The sequence below is a fragment of the Schistocerca piceifrons genome, chromosome X, assembly GCF_021461385.2.
Source record: "Schistocerca piceifrons isolate TAMUIC-IGC-003096 chromosome X, iqSchPice1.1, whole genome shotgun sequence".
Taxonomy (NCBI): domain Eukaryota; kingdom Metazoa; phylum Arthropoda; class Insecta; order Orthoptera; family Acrididae; genus Schistocerca; species Schistocerca piceifrons.
This window is the reverse complement of record NC_060149.1, coordinates 615553339-615568298: the sequence shown is the minus strand read 5'-3', so window position 1 is coordinate 615568298 and position 14960 is coordinate 615553339.

The window sequence follows — 14960 nt, the reverse complement described above, 5'->3', positions numbered from 1 at the left end:
TATCGCACAATGGGCATTTCACTTTCATAAAATTATTTTCCAATCCATGTTCCTTTCTTTCGCGGCACATTACATTGCGCTCATGGTTGAACTGTTTGCCACATAAACTACACAATTATTTATAAAACTTTTGCACTTTTAACTGTGGAGCGATATCATTTAATTTTCCTGGATGTACCTGTGATACATGTTTCCTCAGTCTTGTTTTAGCTATAGCTTTTTCCACACTCTGAACATGTGTATCTCTTTTCTGGATTCATCATATTTCTGATGGTGCTGTCCTAGTTCAAGAAGGAGAAAACCTTCACACTTTCACAACACCTCGAATGTTTCACACGACGACAACTAGAACTACACATGCGACACATACACAATAGACCACATAGGCTACTAGCATCAGGCCGCTATTCGCCGAACATGTCATTTTCCGTGTCGTCTGCTGCATCGGCTCTTTTCGCTAACGCTCGGCTCCGGTGCCGCAGTTATGCCATTGTTTGTTCTATAAACCTCGCATCTCCGGTAATAGCAATTGTTAATGTGCAGGGCGAACACATGCTCCGAGATTAAAACGTTTTTTGATGTGATAGAAACCTTTTTGACTGAAGGGCCCAACACTGCTTTATTGATACAGGTACGTGTTAGTATTTCTAGGTATTTATGTATTGTATTTTAATATACAGAATTAATAATGACCTCGTTAAATACAATGTTGATTTACGAGTTTTTCATCGCGCGTAAAGCACTCGGTACATTCGAGTTTTGAATTTTAGAATTTAACAGAATCCTACACATTCTACAGTAACTACTTTGTTTTCAGCTATGGGTAAAAAGAGTAAATTCACTCCTCACCTTGTGAAACAAGCCGACAACGGGTCATATCGTATAAAATCACCGGAAGAAGATTCTAGTCAAGTTCCTCCTTGTCCTGCACCAAAAGAAAGAGTAGACCTACAAAATGAGGGTAAGCCGTAGTTTATATTGCTGTAACTTCAAGTAAGATCCTTGTTTGAAAGTTGAGGTGATTAAATTATTTAAATATTATTGATGACATTATTGTTTACACTACAGATAATGCAGAAAAAGAAGCCAATACAGAGGCAAATTCCACTTCTGAGTTTTAAAGTCTTTTCGAACACAGCAGCGAGGGTGATATCTCCAGTGGCAGTAGTGATGTGTATGATCCAGATAAAAACTAAAATGACCATAGCACTAACAGCAGCACGGAAGACGACGATGACGAAGTTGATGTGGGAGTAAAAAGTACCAAGCAGCGCCGTAAAAGGAAAAGCAATCGATCACTTCAAAGTTTGCAGAAAGAAAAACGTATGATGGGACAGGATCATTTAGGAATCCAAAAAGATGAGTTTGGCAAAAAGAGACCAACAATGAGCAGAAGTAGGAGGGAAATGAAACCACGATGTACTCGTAAACATTCTTCCTTACGTCGGAACAGGAACTGCGAGGATATTACAGAAGAGCAGAGACAGCTAATATTTAATTATTCCTGGCAACATATGTTTTGGGCTGAAATAAAATGTTTTGTTAGAAGCCATGTCTACTATGTTCCAGTTAAAAGACGCAGAAATAATTCAGAATCTAATAAATCTCGCCGTTCTAACACACTATATTACAATTTTGTAATAGACAGACAGAGAAAAACTGTCTGCAAGACTATGTTTCTGAATACTTTGTGCTTAGACAAATGGAGAGTCAGAAAATGGGCATTTAGTGCATCAGGAAGAACGCTTGCAGAAGGGTCTCAAATGCAGAAGAGACCAATGAAAGTTTCAGGTGAACGACAATCAGCATAAGATTTTTTTTGCAGAGCTGCCGAAACTGGAATCGCATTACTGCCGTCGTTCTTCCACGAAACTCTACTTGGAACCTAACTAGCAGAGTAAATCAGAGCTACATAGGGAATATATAGAATTTTGCAAGAAAAGAGGACAAATCCCAGCTGCTTACAAACAGTTCTGTGAGATATTCGATGAAAATAATCTTAACTTATTTTCGTCTAAAAAGGACCAGTGCGATCTTTGTTGTTCTCACCAGACTGGCAGTCTCTCAGACAATGAATACTCTTTGCATATGGCCCGAAAAACTGAGGCAAGGGAACCGAAATATAGTGATAAATTAGGACCAGCTAGAGTGTTTACTATGGACCTTCAAACACTTCTGCTTTTTCCAAGACTAAAAGCATCTGCACTGTACTATAAAAGCAAACTAAAGGTCCACAACTTTGCCATCTATGATATAAAAAGTAACGATGGTTATTGTTACCTTTGGCACGAGGGTGAAGGTGGACTAACAGCTTTGGAATTTGCCAGTATACTCGTGCATTTTATAGAAACGTACGTCCGAAATGATTCAGAAGCTATTTTCTATAGCGACAGATGCACGTACCAGAATCGAAACTCAGTCATGAGTAATGCACTGGCTCATCTCGCCAATCAGAAAGGAATTACAATAGTGCAAAAATTTCTGGAGAAAGGTCACGCTCAAATGGAGTGTGATTCTATGCACTCCACCATAGAAAGGAAGTTAAAAAACAGACAGATTTATACTCCTGCTGGCTATGTAGAAGTTTGTACTACCGGAAGACAAAGTCCTACACCTTATGTTGTCAATTATTTGGACCACACGTTTTTCAAGTCCTATGATAAACTCTCGTTGTATTCGTCTATTCGGCCAGGATCCAAAATTGGGGATCCAACAGTGACTGATATCCGGTGTCTCAAGTATGATCCCTCCGGAAAAATGGAATTTAAATTGAAATTCAGCGATACATGGGAACCACTTCCAAGAAGGATGTCAAACATACCCAGCTCAACTACAGTGCCCCCTCTCTACAGTTCATCACTAAAGATCAGTGCAGAAAAGTTTACTCATTTGCAACAGCTAAAGCTGGTCCTTCCTAAGGATGTGCATTCATTTTATGACACACTGCCTCACATTTGTAATGAGAGAACATGTCTGTAACTAAAAAAATGCAACCGAAAATAAACTTGTTTACAGCCACCTATGACTGTGATTGTGATGTAGCAGTAATAGTAACAATAATAAATGTTAATAAACTGCACAAATGTTTACAGTAATAAAAGTTTAATTAAAGCTAACAACATTGTTTCTATGTTTTTTAAACGCTGTAATTTATTAACATCCAGATTCCAATATTTTGATGAATGTAAAATTATTCGTTTCACTATATATCTGTAACAATGTATCCTTACAGATGTTTCACAATACACAAATAATGCAAAGTTTACGTAAGTATTTTTTAAAACAAATTCAACATTCATTCGTTTCAGTTCTTAACCATGCACTCGTTACATGCCTCTTATCTCCATCACTACCAAAAAAAGTAACTGTGAAAACCTCCTAACCCCAAAAACCGGCAGACAATATGAATTGCGTAGTAAAGTCTTATGTTCGTATGACCGGATCCATATGGTGTAGCAGAAGCCACTACATTTGACTAATTAGGTCCCCATGTGATTTCTGTAATTAGATTTTTGTTTCTCCTGTAAAATTTGGCCTGCCGGAGTGGCCGAGCGGTTCTAGGCGCTACAGTCTGGAACCGCGAGACCGCTACGGTCGCAGATTCGAATCCTGCCTCGGGCATGGATATGTGTGATGTCCTTAGGTTGGTTAGGTTTAAGTAGTTCTAAGTTACAGGGGACTGATGACCTCAGAAGTTAAGTCCCATAGTGCTCAGAGCCATTCGTAAAATTTGACGAATTTGAGTTATGAGGTTTTCATTGCCTAGCGACGATAAACTCGTGTGGAATGCAGTACCTACACTGTTTGACATCCCCAATAAGCTGCCTCAACTGGTGATGAAGAGGAAAGTGCCACAAAGATGCGACAATCCATCCAAAGCTCTAAAACAGACCTGCTTTGACGATGAAGTGGTTAGATTAAGTGCAGTTACTCGTGTCTTACAAAAGTGTAACGTTTGGTATGTATTTCATTCACTTCTGTTGTTAGTCACTTAATTTTCCTTGCTTCCTTCGTGTGATGACATTATTTTGGTAGCTCCTTGTTCACTGACAGATTGTTTGAAAATTATTCAAATATTTCGTTTTGCGTGAAATGTGATGTAATCAGCTCACTATAATGTTTTCAATATATTTCACCCACTATTTGGCAGTTGCTTGTCCCACTTAGAATAATATAAAGATGAAGGTCGTACTTGTGCCAACAGGCGACGATGACAAACACAGTAGGCCTACCGAACGATAAATGAGCTGTCGATCGCTTTTGCATGTAGACGTACATGTCTGTGCTTCTTACGTGTGAATCTGTGTGTTTATATGCTTTTGATATCAACGAGGTAAGCTGCAATTCTATCCAAGGTCACAAGTGTTTCTTCACGGATGTGTTGTAGCTAGCCACTCGATTCATGGTTTTTGTCCATACTTGCGATTATTTTAGAATCATATTTAGTAATATGTATGCCTTCTGATACTATACAAACCCTTGGAGGCAAGAAAATAACCAAATATTTCGTAAATTACCTAGGAAATGGAAGCAAAACTAACATTATACTTTCGATGTTTCTGATGTTCGCCTTACTTGCCGCTTGGAGCGCTGGTGTCGCTCCATCTGTCAAACGGTAACAACTTTTACAGCAGTGAGTGTCGCGCCTGTTATGTTAGACTGTGGTTATGCATCGTTAAGCATCGGCTCTTTTCGCGAACGCTCGGCTCCGGTGCCGCAGTTGCTTGTCACCCTGTAGACACAAGTCAGACTTTTTGCAGATGATGCAGTTATCTCTGATGAAGTACTGTCTGAAAGAAGCTGCACAAATACTCAGTGAGATCTTCATAAGATTTCAAAATGGTGCAAAGTTTGGCAACTTGCATTAAATGTTCAGCAATGTAAAATTGTGCACTTCACAAAATGAAAAGACTTATATCCTCAGGTGGTAGACATCTGTTTATTCGTAGAATGCTGGGGAAGTGCAATCAGTCTCCGAACGAGATTGCATACAAATCACTCGGGGGACCGATTCTAGAATATTGCTTAACTATATGGGACCTGTACCAAATAGAACTAACAGGGGATATTGAATGCACGCAGGGAAGGGCTGCACGAATGGTCATATGTTTGTTTGATCTGTGGGAGAGTGTGACAGAGATATTTAACTGGAAGCCCTTGAAGACAGACATAAACTATCCCAATAAAGTCTATTACCAAAGTTTCCAGAACCGGCTTTAAATGATAGCTCTTGGAATATACTGCCACCTCTAAAGTATCACTCACATAGAGATCGTGAGGATAAGATTAGAATAATTTCTGCATGGACAAAGGTTTTCAGACAATCATTCTTCCCGAGCTTCATGTGTGAACGGAATGGGAAGAAACCTTAATAACTACTATTAGGGAAAGATCCCTCTGCCACGCACCTCATGGTGGTTTGCAGAGTATAAATGTAGATGTAGATGTAAATATTAAGATTTTAAGTAAGTACATTAACATATTATCTATATGTTGGACAAAACCTTTGGTAGGTGTTTTGGGAGCACACATGCTACAATAATCTTGCTGTCAAGAAAGTGGAAGGCAACAGTTTCAATTTCTCCTTCATGTACTAAATGCTTCAGATCTATTATCTTAAATGTTTGGTTGAATCACTTTTGATAATTATTGATAGTCCACCATTTTCCGTATTTGACCTAAAATAACAAGTTCAACCATTAAAGCTAGCTGTAATATAGAGCTTATACCCATGTTCTTTATGCTAATGTTCATTAAGGCACAGTCTATCATACTGCAATCTTCTAAAAGTAATTCAAGTTCACGAAGTTTATTTCTCACTGATTTTTATGAAATGAGGACAGATATTCACAATCCTTAACTTATAACTGCAGTGCAGATTTATCATTACATGACTGATTAGTTAATAGCGGTGACTGTAATGTAGTAGACCAAGAGTTGTAAGGTCAGGTATGTGATCCCTTTAAACTTAGTTGCTCTTGGTATCTGTTTGCCACATAAAGAGCTCATTTCACAAGCGTATTGGCCATTCTCCTGGATAAAAAACACTTTATCGCAGTATTTTTGGGCCATATTGTGGTATGTATTACTTTTTCTTTTAGCTCAAGGTCAACAGTAACTTTGAAATTGCTATTAAGCCCCTTTGTTTCAGGCTTTCCAGCTGTAAAGTTTTATCGTTAGGAAAGGTCTTTTGCAGGAAGCTAATGACATTTTCAGGAGTTGTCCAACTTTTGACTCTGATCAGATGTAGCCATGCCCTTTTTTTTATTACCATGCAATATTCCTTGTTCGTCTCCTGTACCAACTATTGTTTTGATCCTGACTTTAGATTCAGCATTTCCTGATGCAACAGTATTCTGGGGCAGTGAGCCTATATTCTGTTTGGTACTTAGTTTAGAGTGTGCTTTTGTACAAATGTTTGCATTCTTCAGCCACAGTCTAAACATATTTTTTCTCATCAGTATTCACAAAAGTTTTTGCTTCATTACCAAAATGTACATTTCTTTCCTTTACATGTGTACCATGTGTACTTCTTGGAAAGGTGCCTCTGCATTTTTTGCAGAGTTTTCGTCTGTGGGATTTGCAAGGTTGTTAGGACTATTTAGATTGTAACACTGATTTGTTTCTGAATGTCACATCATTCTCATTTCATGTAATTAGAGATGCAGCAATGTTTCCACGTGACAAACTTGAGTACATGTCCCCCTTACAACTGTCGTATATTCTGACTATACATAAGCATTTGAGGCTCTCTTTCACTGGGTGGTCCTCTTTTGTGGTTTTTGTACTACATGGTATTTGCCTCTATCATATATATATGTTATCATTTAGATACTCGCTTATTCATGTATTCCCACTGATACAGTGCCATAGCACTAATTCCTTTGAATTTTACTTAAGTAATTAACTTTAATACATGTGCAGCTTTCATTATCCTTTCATATTTGACCTGTACTGACCATACGTCTTTCACGAGTTATTACATAATATTTCCCACCTTCTTTTATGCACCAGCTGTGATTAGTGACGACATGCCCTCAGCCTTTAATGTTCTCAACCTTTACTGATTCCTTAAAGTTGTGGTGTTTCCAATGGCTTGTTTGATCTAACACTCTTTCGCCAGACGCCACTCCTGCACGCCACAGCTCACCTACTGGTTGCTGACTGTTTTTTTATATGCTCATTTGGATAGGCGCACTGAAACTGCTTATGTTTCACTGATACGTTCTTTTCCTTAGCTTTTACCACAACTTTTCCTGTTGAATACATAGCAGTTATAGTTTCTGGGTGTGAGTATTCCCTTGATTCTCAGCATTCGATGATTAGGTTTTTGCTTTGAGCATTCATGCTTGTACGTTGCGCACCTTCGATATATACAGCTATGTTCCCCTTTTTATAAGAATACATGTTATGTACTTTGATGTGGATTTGATTTTGCTGGTCTTTTAAACTTTAGATTTCTATGGCTTAACCATCTATGGTACGTCAATGGGTATAGTATAGCACATGTAACAGGGGGACCTATGTTCCCATGTGATACTCAGATCGTTAGGCATGCTACTTTTTGAGGATTTTCAAAAGATTGTATCAGTTTCATGACATTATTTGACATGATCTAATGGAACTGCTCTTACTGACTCCATAATCTCCTCTAGTTGATTACATTGTCCCTCTCCTTCAATTCTGTACTGTACCCCAAATACAACATCATCTCTCATGTCTTGTGCTTCCCCCTTTCTTACAGAGTTTAGTTATCACCCAAGTTTCCACAGATTTTGTTGACTTAGCATTTGTCGTTTACACAACACTATGATGTCTTCAGCACATTATGTGTTGATGACATGAGTCTCATTTTTTTGGTTCAACGGTTTCACATTGCAATGGTTTATTATTAATGTTTTCTAACATGGGATTCCAGGTAACACATGTTGGTCTTAATCTGATATGGATGTGCTTCCTTTTTCTGACTCTTCCCCCCTTGTTTACTTCGTGCCAGTGTGTTAAGCAACCATTCACATAAGGTGTTTCTATACCATGACCACTGTCGATGACTTGTGCAACAAGTTTTTATCTTTTATGATTGATCTACGAGAAATACACGAGCTTGGTTTCCCAACTGTGGTTATAGATTAATGTACAACAGATTCGATGTTCTAAATTTCTGATCTTTTGTTCATTGATAATTAAAATTGGGTTCTACTTTACATTTGTGCTTGCCTGTATATTAGAATACGCTAACATAGTTTCCTGGTTATGACTCAGTACTACGTACAACACTTTCATGTGTACCATACGTATATGGGAGACACCACTCTATGAGGAATACGTAAGTGTAGACTGCGACTGTTGTATTTCTCGCTATCAATTTCGTACAATAAACGTGTAACTACACATGATATTGTTTTACTGGTCTTCAAAATGTACAGTAATATATCTTTACACATATTCCTTACTTGGCTTGTAACATCATTTTCCTAGGCTGCACTAAAATTGTGCAGTTACTATTCTTGAGACAGTACATCTACATGATTACTCTGCAATTCAAACTTAAGTGCCTGGCAGAGGGTTCAGCGAACCATTTTCATACTACTTCTCTACCATTTCATTCTCGAATGGCGCGTGGGAAAAAGGAACACCTAAATCTTTCCGTTTGAGCTCTGATTTCTCTTATTTTATTGTAATGATCATTGCTCCCTACGTAGGTGGTTGTCAAAAAAATATTTACGCATTCGGAAGAGAAAGTTGGTTATTGAAATTTCGTAAATAGATCTCGTCGCAAAGAAAACCGCCTTTGTTTCAGTGACTGCCATCCCAACTCGCGTATCATATCAGTGACACTCTCACCTCAATTGCGCGATAACACGAGACAAGCTGCCCTTCTTTGCACTTTATCCATGTCCTCCGTCAATCCTACCTGACAAGGATCCCATACCCGTGCAGCAATATTCCAGCAGAGGGCGGACAAGTGTAATGTAGGCTGTCTCTTTAGTGGGTTTGTCACATATTCTAAGTGTTCTGCCAACAAAGCGCAGTCTTTGTTTCGCCTTACCCACAATATTATCTATGTGGTCTTTCCAATTTAAGTTGCTCGTAATTGTAATTCCTAGGTATTTAGTCGAATTGGCAGCTGTTAGTTTTGTGCATTTTATCGACATAGTACAGATGTTGTTAATTTTTTTTACCTTTCTAATTTTTCTCAAGTCCTGTATGACGTAAGTTAACGTTGCCTTGACCTACTTACTTGCTTAGCTTCATTCTTCGACACATAACCATGATAGTTACTACACTACATTTGGTGGTATTACAGTGTTAGTGTTGTGAGTTTCTCCCTCTTTACATTGTTTTCGTGGTACATGACGAGTGTTCGTTATCACGCGACTACTACTTTTATTAGTCGACATGGGTTTTTATTCAGATTGCACATGTGTACTACTAATGCCTTGATAATACCCGACACAGTGTTCTGGTATATTCCTTGACATCGACATTCTATATTAATTGTCTACTCCTAAAGGTACGAACTGACATATTATACATTGTATGGTATGCCCTGACACATGTTTTTTGGTGCTTTTTCTGTCGTATGTCATAATATCCTTCGTCTTCCCCTGCTTAAGGGCTACATGTCATAAAGAGATACGTGTCTTTCGTTGTTCTGATTGAAATGAGTGTCTTTCTAATATACTGCATATTCATTACAGTAATCTTCTTTAGACTTGTTTCATACATTATGGTTTTGTAAATCACCCAGCCACAACCTTGGTTACTAGCAGACTCATCACTTTCATGATGATGTTGGTTATGCCCTTTTCCATATATTTCAGTGTTTACTGATTAGTGGGAATTCATTATGGTATATTACATTATATTCATAGTTTGTTTCCTTAAAAATGTTTTATCAAGTAAGTTGTGTCTTAGAAAGCTGTTATTAGTAAATTGTAATGATGTAACTTTATGTTATCATTTTATTAATAATTATTAGTATATGGAACACGATGACACAGATAGTTATCGGGTTGGCCTCCAGTAAGTAGTTTATGTTTCACAAGTGTATGACAACATGTAATCCAGACCTTCAGTCTGCACTCATCAGTATATGACTATGTTGTTTTACTCCAGTTGTTTCACAGGGATTGCACCATCATAATCTATGCATAACATGAAATATGGTCCTCGGTTTAGTAGGTTCTTTTTTGTGATTATATGACATATACTTTGCAAAGCAATGTGCAACTGTTCTCTTATTATATTCCTTAATTTATCTGAAAATTTGATGTAGCGTCCTGTACAGTTTGGTATTGTTACATTATTACATACTACCACTTATATAAGGCTTGCACCACCCCCATTTGCTATTTCTTTCATATTGTTACCATTGTTGTCTGTACATAGGGACCTATAGATGGCGTAATATTTCGCCAAAACTGCCAGCCCAATAAAATAACAATTTGGAAAATTAGAAGGCTGAAAGTTGTTTGATTTGACATTCAGTACTGAACCTGCAACCATCTCTGAAAAGATGGACATATAGAGACCTGATTAGTTTCAGTTAGTTTTTTGACGCGTATGTCACTGTAATGACATGTTCTTGTTTACTAGAAAAGTTATTTGTGTATATTAACTCACTTTACATATTTCTTTCAATTTAATTGTATTTTTCCTACTTATATTTGAACCATATCATTCTGTATTCCCGTTTAGTAGAAGGCGGTGATGTATCTTGTTGGGAGTTACTCCAGTTAGATCAGACCCAGGAGCTGTTGGATCGTTACAGAGACTCTTTACTTACTACCACACTCGCTGGCTGTTTTGCTTCATGTTGACATTCATTACCAGTTTGGACCGTCTTTCCACTCACACTCCTAATACTGCTTGCAGGACCTCTTTGCCTCCTTGAATAGTGTTTTCTGAGAAAGGATAGTCGCCATACATGACTGTTATTGAACGAACGAAATTCCACTTATGCCATGACTGTTCTTAGGAAGCATTTGGCTGCAGTTTCACTTGATGAGCAGCAGGATTCTCCTCCCCTTTACTTCTCTTATATCGAAGTCATTTACGTTCACAATGATCTGCCATTTGCTACACAGAATTAAAATTTTATCTTCATCATTCACAATTTCTGACAGTTATAGAGCGATGTTAATTTATTTGTTAACATCATTACGGTTAGCGATCGTTATTCTCACAATGTGTTTGAGTAAATAGAATACTTGAAAGTACATAGTTGTGACATTGTCTCAATAGTTGTTCTGTGTTTAATAATATTGCATTTTTATATCTGCTTAATGTAAGAATAGTACCTCTTGAATCTTTGTTGTTCTGTGATAATAAACTTCTATTTCTCAGAGAAGTATTACAGTCAATGGGGTGGTTTGACGAATGCAAAGAAAAGGAGTATTTGAAATAAGCATTTAACAGTTTCTTTTAAATTCTTGGGATGTCCTTGGTCTAATGCAACTAAAGGAAAAGCTATTTTTACTGTGCCATCCGCATTTAACTTCTTTTTCTATGTGAAGAATCTTCAGTGGCCTGTAAATACAGTCCATTTTTGTTTATAATATTTGTGTTAAGTAATAATTATAGAGATTTTACATAACAGCTTTGTGTTATTATTTTGTCGTTGAGTGAGAACGATGGGAAACATAAGAAATTAAGATATTTTCTGGTTTTGTGGCCCTCGATTTCTGTTCATCACTTTCAGTTGTTCTTCAATGGAGACTAAGTACTTCTGTATAACAAAATTGAGAGTCAATACAGACTTCAAATGATGGTAGAATAGTACAGTGAGAACATATAAATGAACATCCAGATGTAAACACTAATATCTAAGTATGGGCTATTTGAAAAGAAAAGATAAACGAGAATAACGATTGTTATAACACAAATCTGACCGTCTCGCCAGAAATTAAGTTCAGGTGGAATGTGTAGAGGAACAGAAGCTATGAAGAGCATCAGAAATGAAAATAACAACATGTATACCTTAATCCTAGAATAATATGTTAGAAAAGAAGAAGTTATTCTAGGGTTTATAAGACATAGAGCACAAACTGATGAAAATATAGAAAAGAATATAGTGCAGGCAATCATAGCATTAAACATCATAGTGACAAATATTGTCCAGGATTCGATAAAATTGTATGTTTAGAGAACACAACAGTAGGAGGGCAAAGCAGGTGCCAATGCAACTTTGTTAGTGTGGGTTGCCTACATAAAGGGCAGATATGCACTCAGGGGCAAACCTATTGTTCTCATTTAATTGACAGGTACTTAACCTATTGTTCTGTTAAGTGATTTTCCATGTCACCCCATCTCCTTTTGATTGACAGGTGCTTATCCTATTGTCACCCCCTCCCCCCCCTCCCCCTCAGAAAACCTCCCTCCTAGCTGCTATAGGTACACTTTCAGGTCTGAGTTATTGGAATAGGCCCCCTCTCACTCTTATCAATTTAATTGACTACTTAATTAAATTGATCAATCAGTTAACGTCTCCCCCTCTGGTATACCCCCCTCCCTTCCCAACCTCCCTCCCTGAAATTGGCGGGAAGAAGACTCAGTTGTTTGGTCATTTTGAGGGAAATCGATTGCTGTGTGTGGAATATTGTTTATTTCAACAATTTAGAGGATTCAAGCAGTTTGCGGAATATATGGAAATTGGTGGATAGGAAGGATCTCATAACAGGAAATTCAAGGGTATATTGTTTATTTATAAAAAAATTCAGTTTGTGTGGGTTGGATTTCTCTCACTCATCATTCTCTGCTGTTTGGAAACATGTAGTTCTTGCCAAAAGCAATTACATGGGGCAAACATGTTGACTAACCTAATGTTCGGCACTGTACTCTGGGTGTCCCAGAGTCTATATCGGATGGTATAGATATCACCGAATTGGGACTGCTTCCTACAAATAATGTTATACCCCAAGTCTTTAGAAAAACGACCAATGCATCTAACAGACTTAAACCATTCTCCATTAAAAAAATTACTCCTTTAAGTGCAGTTAATGTATTAAGTGTGCAGAAACGAAAACTGGAAATGGAGGACCTCAAAGTGAAGAAAAGGAAACAGGAGTAAATGGAGAAGACAACTGCTATAAAGGAAGAATATAAGCTGCATTTGGGAAAGGAAGAAACTATTGCTGATGTGCCGGCCAGGTTTACGTATGGGTTTAAACATTCTGTATGGAAAAATCTGACTACAAAGGGGGAATACAAAATATTGGAATTTACAGTAAACACTCATGGAAACTGGTCATGTGTTGGTGTACTTGCCAAAATCTGTGGAACCGAGAACGTTTACTATATTAAGGGATACACGAAAAATGTGTTTATTAAGTTCTATTCCCATTGGGATCGGCTTAAAAAGGATGGTTATAGTCTATCTAAGTGTGGAGAGTTGGATGTTGTCCACCTAACAACAGAACAGCCATTTTTCGTGTTTAAAACTGATGGAATAACTACATTTAATGGCAACTCGTTTGCAATGATTGTAAACTTAAAGTTCTGTACAGAAATCCCACAAGAATGTTGAACAGAAGAGTTGCCGACATACACACAGGAAGATGTGGAACGGTTTAACAACAGTGTCATGGAGGAGACACGACGAAAAATTAGGGTCCCCGAATGCTCTCGCCCAGAAGAACTGCAGGAGGGATGAGAGCTAAGAGCTAAAGCTATAAAGCAAGTATTTTACAGGAAGAAAATTATATATGTATTAGAATTCGAGAATATACCTTCTCTTTGTTTGTCAAATTGTTGGTTGGAGAAAGAAATAGATAATTCAGATCTGAATTTAAGTTATAAGTTAAACAAAAATAAGGAAAGATTGTTTTCTGTGTGTAAATGTCTATGCAAGACTTAATAAATATTTTGTACGAGAATATTTACCTGTCTTATAAGTTAACCTACCAAAAATCCTAAGACATTTCGTACATTCATCGATCTGTGTGCCTGTATTTCGGATGTTGGCATCGAGGGGTTAGATGACCTTGAAAAGTTGTTGAAACTAGGTAGTTGTAAGTATAGTGAACTCATTTTCTTACTTATATGAGGGATCCGAACTAGCACCTGTGTGTGGCTTAGCGACTGACAGCCACATCACTTCACTGGAGCTGTCAGTGGATCCCGACTTCTGGGGTCATGTGCAGTAGCCTCCTGTGTGGTCCAGTGGACAGGGGGCGGTGGGTGCTGCCTGCGCACCTTGGTACCGTTTATTATTAGGAATCTTTTGTTTAAGCTATATTCCAGCAATTTGACCGATCAATAGGATGCCATGAATTAAAAAAAAGACCCCATACATTTGAAGAATATCAGTTTAATTAATTTGGATAAATTTATATCAATGTGGTGTTAGCAGAACAATAGTAAAGGGGAGGGTGTGTGTGAGTGGGTGACATGGATCAGAACAGCAGGTTAAGTGGAGAACACTAGGTTAATTTGCATACTTTTTATGTAAAACGCAGTACAATATTTTAAGGGGGTGGGTGACAAAGAAGAATGCAAGAGAAATATCGTTCAAAAGCATGTGAAATTCGAAAAGTGTACCAGAAAATGGTGGGTGCACATAACTAATGACCTAATTTGGTATCAAAGGCGGTACAATAGTTTAAGGAAATGGGGGGACGTGGAAAACCCAATAACAGAACAATTGGTTAAGTAAGACTTACGTCCATCCTATCCAGAACAGGCTGAGTCCTTTCCCAGCCAATTCCTAGAAAGCGGTGGCGGTTGGATGACTTAGGATAGTGGAGGTAACCCAAGTGCCCTTTCTTTCCCGCCATTTTCTTAGGTTTGCAGAGATAGCCCAAGTGGCCTTTCTTTACTGCCAATAATCAAATTTCCCTCCAATTCCTATGAGGAGGTTACGTTAGTGGAGGTAGCCAAAGTGACCTATGTTCCCGTCATTTTCATAAGTTAGTGGAGGTTGCATTGTCCTGGTGGAATTTGAACTTCCTGCCAGGGGG